Source organism: Artemia franciscana, chromosome 15, assembly GCF_032884065.1.
Source record: "Artemia franciscana chromosome 15, ASM3288406v1, whole genome shotgun sequence".
Taxonomy (NCBI): Eukaryota; Metazoa; Arthropoda; class Branchiopoda; order Anostraca; family Artemiidae; genus Artemia; species Artemia franciscana.
Genome location: NC_088877.1, coordinates 22783522 through 22789521, shown reverse-complemented (window position 1 = coordinate 22789521; position 6000 = coordinate 22783522).

Sequence of the window (6000 nt, the reverse complement as noted above, 5' to 3'; positions counted from 1 at the left end):
AGACCTAGTTACCCTCCAGTTTTTTGGTTACTTAAAAAGGCAACTAGAACTTTTAATTTTACGAACATTTTTATTAGTAAAAATATTCGTAACTTACGAATTAACTTACGAAACGAGCTTCTATATTCGTATACGTATATGAGGGGGTTCGCCCACTCGTCAATACCTCTCTCTTTACACTAAAGCTTAAATTTTGTCCCAATTCCTTAAGAATGACCCCTGAATCACAAAGGCCGTAGAATAAATAGTTGATTACTTTAGCGTAAAGAGCAAGGTATTAGGAGAAAGTGAACCCCTCATATGCGTAATAATTTTACATTTTAAGACATTAATTAATTTTACATTATTTTGAAGTAATTAATTTTACAATTTTACATTTACATTTACAATTTAACATAAATATTTTAAGTTTTAATGCTGGTCCTTACTTTCAGTTGAAACAACTTTTTCATATTTATTTTTTCTTTTTTAATGTAAAAAATCCTTCATGGAAATTTTCTTCCACCATGAAAAATTACTCCAAGGTAAGTTCGCGTGGGAGGGAGCCTAGGTGTCCTCCGATATTTTTGGTCACTTAATTCCGTTAGAATTTAATTTCCGTTAGAATGAGCCCTCTCGCAACATTCTAGGACTTCTGGGTCGATACGATCACCCCTGGGAAAAAAAAAAAAAAAAAAAGAGAAACACGCGTCCGTGATCTGTCTTGTGGCAAAATATACAAAATTCCACATTTTGTAGGTAGGAGCTTGAAACTTCTTCTGTAGGGTTTTCTGATACGCTAAATCTGATGGTTTGATTTTCGTTAAGATTCTATGACTTTTAAGTGATACTTCCCCCTATTTTCTAAAATAAAGTAAATTTTCTCAAACTCGTAACTTTTGATGGTAAGTCTAACTTGATAAAACTTATGTATTTAAAATCAGCATTAAAATGCAATTCTTTTGATGTAACTATTGTTATAAAAATTCAGTTTTTTAGTTTCGGCTACTATTGACCCGGGTCACTCCTTACTACAGTTCGTTACCACGAACTGTTTGATTAGCCATGGTTTGACGTCAGCAACTATTCGATTTTAATTCATTGGATCTCTTGAATTCTCTTGAAATTTTTTCTTGAATTTACTGGTCATTTTGGGATACACATGAAAACAAGAGCTAAGAGCTCATATGGCACTTGTGACAAGGTCGGAAGAGCCAAGAGCTCATATGGCATGAGCTCTAGCAAAAGTCTAAGAATCAATAGATTGTTTTAAAAGGAAAATCAGAGGCTTAATGCCGGTTGGGATTTAAAATAAGAGCTCTGAGTCACGAGGTCCTAAATATCAAAATTCATTAAGATCCTATCACCTACTCGTACGTTAAAAATACCTCAATTTTTCTAATTTTTCCCCTCCCTTCAGCCTCCATATGGCCGAATCGGGGAATCAAGGAAATCAAATCAATTTGTACTGTTCCCTGACACGCCTACCAATTTTCATCGTCCTAGCATGTCCAGAAGCACCAAACTCGCCAAAGCACTGAACCCCACCACCTAACTCCCCCAAAGAGAGTTGATCCAGTCCGGTCACGTCAGTCACGTATCTACAACATTTATAAGCGTTTTCCAAGAATTCCGGTCTCCCCCTAATATCAACAGATTTGGTCAGGATTTGAAATAAGAGCTCTAGGACATGAGTTCCTTCTAAATATCAAATTTCACTAAGATCCAGTTAAAAATACCTCAATTTTTCTAATTTTTCCAAATTAATAACCCCCAGCTCCCCCAAAGAGAACGTATCCGTACCAATTATGTCAATCTCGTATCTATAACTTGTGCATATTCTTTCCACCAAGTTTTATCCTGATCTCTCCGCTTTAACCGTTTTCCAAGTTTTCCGCCCCCCCCCCCAATGACACTGGATCCGGTCGGGATATAAAATAAGAGATCTGAGTTTCAAGGTCCTTCTAAATATGAAATTTCATTAAGATACGATCACTCTTTCGTAAGTTAAAAATACCTCATTTTTTCTAATATTTTAGAATTAAATCTCCCCCCCCCCAACTCCCTCAAAGAGAGCAGATCCGTCCCAGTTATATCAATCCCGTATTTAATACTTGTGCTTATTTTTCCCACCAAGTTTCATCCTGATCCCTCCACTCTAAGCATTTTCAAAGATTTTAGGTTCCGCCCCCCAACTTCCCCTTCCCCTGATCCGGTCAGAATGTGAAATAAGATCTCTGAGACATGATATCCTTCCAAATATAAAATTTCATTAAGATCCGATCACTCCTTCGTAAGTTAAAAATAATTCATTTTTCTAATTTTTCAGAATTAACCCCCCCCCCCGCAGCTCCCCGAAAGAGAGTGGACCCATTTAGGTTATGTCAATCATGTTTCTAGGACTTGTGCTTATTTTTCCCACCAAGTTTCACCCCAATCCCTCCACACTAAGCGTTTTGCAAGATTTTAAGTTCCCCCCTCAATTCCCCCCAATGCCACCGGATCCAGTCAGAATTTAAAATAAGAGCTCTGAGACACGATATCCTTCCAAACTTCAAATTTCATTAAGATCCGATCACTCCTTCGTAAGTAAAAAATACCTCATTTTTTCTATTTTTTTTAGAATTAACCCTCCCTCCCAACTCCCCCAAACAGAGAAGATCTGTGCCGGTTATGTCAATAACGTATCTTGGAGTTCTGCTTATTTTTCCCACCAAGTTTCATCCCGAACCCTCCACACTAAGCGTGTTCCCAGATTTTAGGTTCCCCCCTCCAACTCCTCCCAACTTCACCGGATCTGGTCAGGATTTAAAATAAGAGCTCTGAGACACAATATCCTTCCAAACATCAAATTTCATTAAGATCCCATCACACGTTCGTAAGTTAAAAATACTTCATTTTTTCTATTTTTTACGAATTAACCGGCCCCCCACTCCCCCCCCAGATGGTCAAATTGGGAAAACGACTATTTCTAATTTAATCTGGTCTGGTCTCTGATACGTCTGCCAAATTTCATCGTCCTAACTTACCTGGAAGTGCCTAAAGTAGTAAAACCGCGACAGACCGACAGAATTTGCTATTGCTATATGTCACTTGGTTAATACAAAGGGCCATAAAAATATAGGCTATCAATGATAGCAAGACCGAACCCAGGAACCAGGACTAGGTCCCCTCCCTCTCCCTCCAAAAATGTTTATCCAACACAAAAAGATGTTTAAAGCATAAAACGTGTGAAATCCAACATTTTATGTATAAAACGTTTTATGGTCGGGTGGAGGGGGATACGTGGGAGGATCCTTCCAAGGGGTGGATTTATCACGGGGAAGCGCATTTCCAAAAAGGGAATGCTGGATTTTCCAGCTTTATTTGAAAAAAAAACATTTTTGGTTACTTTTTAAGTAACCAAAAAATTCGAGGGAAATTAGGCCACCTCCCCCCCCCTTATTGATCAAAATTGTCCGATCAAAAGTTTGAAAACACAATTTAGCCATACAAAAATAATATGCAAATTTCGTTTTAATTATTCAGTTACGATGAGCCAAAATCAAAATCTACATTAATTCAAATGCGTTCAGAAATTAAATAAAAAAAGTTTGTTTCCGTGAAAGTAAGGAGCGGCATTAAAACTTAAAACGGATAGAAATGACTCCGTATATAAAAGGGGCTGTCCCCTCCTCAACGCCCCGCTCTTTATGCTAAAGTTTTCTATTGTTTTAAAAAGTACAACTGTGACAAAGAGTTAAATTTTAGCGTAAGGAGTGGGGGCGTTGATGAGGAGACAGCCCCTTTCATATACTGAACCCATAAAGGAGGATGAAGGGATTAGACCTTCCTGCTCCCCGAAAAAATTTCTCCAACACAAGAGACGTATTAAAAATACATTTGTTTTTTAAGGTTTCTTTTTGCAACCCCTCCCCCCAGCAAGCCTTAAATGGTATTAAAGTTAAAATAAACCAACCCAAGTTTTTTTTTAAACTTTTAATAGACTTCTAAATTGCATTTTGAGATCCGATGACAGGTTATGGTTTTAAACCGACAAGACCGGAAAGATAACGAACAAAGTTTGTGCGTAATGTATCAAGAAATAATAAATATTAGGGTGGCATTTCGGGTTTGGTCAAAGCACCTGCTATTGAAAGTTGTGAGAGAATTAATAGTAGATCTGAAAACGCTTTGACTGTGTAATTGTTTTGAATATGGGAAGCAATTAATTTTGGGTTTACTCCCAAAGCAATTAATTTACGTGCACGGAATAGTTCGTACAGTCGAGAAAATACTAGGGAAATTATTGAAGAAAAATTATCGTTAATACAAGAAAGTTAGAGAGATCTGGAGTGCGTGTTGATGGGGGATTTTAATGCGAATACCGGTATGGAGGCTGAGATCTTAGATGTGTTGATCCCAGATTTAGGTGATTTTGTCCCAATTTGTTGTAGAATACCACGAAGTAACAAGGATGAAAAAACAAAAATAAATATATGGTGAAGAAAGCTCCTGGCGCTTTGTGGGGAACATGATCTGATGATTACTTGCCTTTCGGGACCAACTCCTAGTGTTGTAGATTATGCGCTAATTAAAACGCAATTTGTACCTGAATCAATTAATATGGGAACATTAGCTTTAGTTAGATCTGATCGTAGAGCTATTAAGCTTCAGCTGAAGGTTGGGCAGTTTCAGGACCGCGTCCCACGAGTAAGAAATTTCTACAATATGGGGTTTAGAAAAGTAGGTTTAGAAAAACGAATTAGAAATTATTTAACAGATAAGATATTGAGGCATTTAAAAGAGAGCTCTTGGAATCGCATGTAAAAAATAAGTTGAAAGCGTTAGAGGACAATGAAAAAGATGCACATGGTGTAATTATGCAGTTAAATGAAATTAATGAGCAGTTGTGTAGAGTCGTGTGGCCTGCCAAAAAAATATAAAAAAGAATGAGCCATATTTTGATTTGAATTGCAAGTTAATTAAATTAAAAAAAACTATTTTTTAGTAACTGAAAGTAAGGAGCCACATTAAAAGTTAAAACGAGCAGAAATTAGTCCGTGAATTACAGGGGCTGTTCCCTTCTCAACGCCCCGCTCTTTACGCTAAAGTTTGACTCTTTCTCTCATTTCTGCTTTATTAAACAGTAAAAAACTTTAGCGTAAAGAGCGGGGCGTTGAGAAGGGAACAAACTAGTTTTTTATATTTAATTTCTGAACATTTTTGAATTAATGCATGTTTGATTTTGGCTCTCCGCACATAAATTATGAAAATGAAATTTGCATATTAATTCTTTTTTTGGCTAAATGGCTTTCTCTTAGTTTTGATCAGACAATTTTGAGAAATAAAGGGTGGGGGAGGAGGCCTAATTACCCTCCAATTTTTTGGCAACTAGAACTTTTAATTTTTATCGAACATTTTTATTAGTAAAAAATATACGTAACTTAAGAATTAACTTGCATAATGAACTTTTATATTCTTATATTTTTATTCCGTATATGAGGGGGTTTATCCTTCGTTAATACCTCACTCTTTACACTAAAGCTTAAATTTTGTCCCAACTCTTTAAGAATGACCCTGAATCAGAAAGGCCGTAAAATAAATAGTTGAAATTACTAAAAATACTTTAGCGTAAAGAGCGAGGTATCTAGGAGGAGATGAACCCCTCATATATGTAATAATCTCTGTTCGTTTTAAGTTTTAATGCTATCCCTTACTTTCAGTTGAAAAAACTTCTTCATATTTATTTTTTCATTGATTTTTTATAATAATGCTAGAAAATCCTGCGCCCCCTTCATTGAATTTCTCTTCCCCTGTGACATATTCCTCCAAAGAAAGATCCTCTCGCATATCCCCCTCCCCTCGACCTCCCCCAACCCAAAATAGTCCCCCTGAAAAACTGTACACTTCCCAATAACCATTACTGTGTATAAACACTGGTCAAAGTTTGTAACTTGCAGCCCCTCTCCTGGGGACTGAGGGGGAGTAAGTCATCCCAAAGACATATTTATTAAGGTTTTCGACTATGCTGATCGAATT